Genomic DNA, 1,684 nt, shown 5'->3' on the forward strand with positions numbered 1-1,684 from the left:
TGCACAAAATCCAGACTCTGAATCTGAATAGCCGTAATTATTCTTGCAGTTATTTTACCTTTAAAGAAATGCGCATACATTTTGATGTTTTTCGATAATGCCCAGGCTTCCTGTCCCAGGCGAGACGGGTTTCAAGTTAACCCCAACCCTAACCCTAACCCAGCACTAAGCCTAACAGGCAGGAAGTACAACAGAACCTGGACATCTTTTGTCGTTGTTGTTGTTAGTGTTGTTATTGTTAATAGCCTTGTTTCCGTGCTATAATTGTCATATGAACAAGTTTATTATCAATTACAATTATCTGAATGTTCGACTATAATCTAATCTATATCTAAAAACGTATCACTTATATGGTTTTTGCAATTTTATTTAAATGGGAGATAGTTATTATGACTGTTTTGACAGTGCCTCGTTTCCATGTTTGCTTAGTCACGTGACCATGCTGAGGAACCGGGTGGTGTAAAATATTTTTAAAGTAACTGAGATACACAACCTCTACAAGTTTGGAGCAGTTTTAGTTAAACAGTGTTAAGTTATAGAGGTCTTTGTTCCAGAGCCTCGTTTTCATGTTGGAGATTTACACCCTATTTTAAAATCCAAATTAAACAACTCGGTGCAAGTTTCAAGAGTGCCACCAAAATTTTTCATGTCATTTAAGATCCTCTTAACACAATGAGAAAAGTTGCTTGCTTGCAGCCTAAAATTCCCACGGGACTTAAATATATGACATTTGCTCCCAGACTATATGGAAATAAGTTCTTTTCTTGCAACATTTCCAAGTTGACTTCTTGAATGTATAATTTTTTAATTGCATTAAATTTGTTTCAAATGACAGTTGACAGTTTGTCTTTCAAGATGTTATAGTAAGTGGCCTGGGGTCAAAATACTGTGATATGTGATCTTGTCATGGGCCGCAGAATTTCCGCAGCATGTGTGCTTGCCAGGGGCTGTAGAATTTCTGCGGCATGTGTACTTTCCAGTGGCCGCAGAATTTCTGCGACGTGTGTGCTTGACATGGGACCCAGAATTTCTGCGACATGTGTGCTTGACATGGGACCCAGAATTTCTGCGGCATGCGTGCTTGACATGGGACCCAGAATTTCTGCGGCATGTGTGCTTGCCAGGGGCTGTTACCCGAGGCCGATCAAAACAAACAGAGTCCGAATACAGAACCCGGATCCTACAATAACTAACGGACTCCGTAATATTAGCAAGGGTTAAGTGGACCCCGTTTCAAGTAGTACCCCGAAGGTGGATTTGAAAAGAGAAACACTCAGCGCCCGATATTCTCACTCGAGCCCCTTATTGGACGAAGGCTTCCCCCTCTTCCCTTGTAAACAAACGGACTCCGAAACCAAACATCACAGCGGATGAAAGATCGGGCCCGAAATCGGCTGCGTTTAAACGTTTTCACTACCTCTGTTTTTTCTCCGTTTTATAGTTAGTCTTTTGTCTTTTCTTTTTCAATTTTTTCCGCGGCGTAAGAGACATTTCGCTGAAAAGAAATCCAGCAAAGGACGGTGAAACGCAAGAAATAAAATTCTTTCTTTAACTGGTCGTTATTACCACACACCTTTTCTTTTCTCTCACACCACAGGCAGCCCAGGCTCAGTTTTTATGGGAAAATTAACTTTGAGTTTATAAATGCTAAAATAACTGAGAAGCTGAGCTGAAAATGTAGAAA

The sequence above is a fragment of the Montipora capricornis genome, chromosome 9, assembly GCF_036669925.1.
Source record: "Montipora capricornis isolate CH-2021 chromosome 9, ASM3666992v2, whole genome shotgun sequence".
Taxonomy (NCBI): domain Eukaryota; kingdom Metazoa; phylum Cnidaria; class Anthozoa; order Scleractinia; family Acroporidae; genus Montipora; species Montipora capricornis.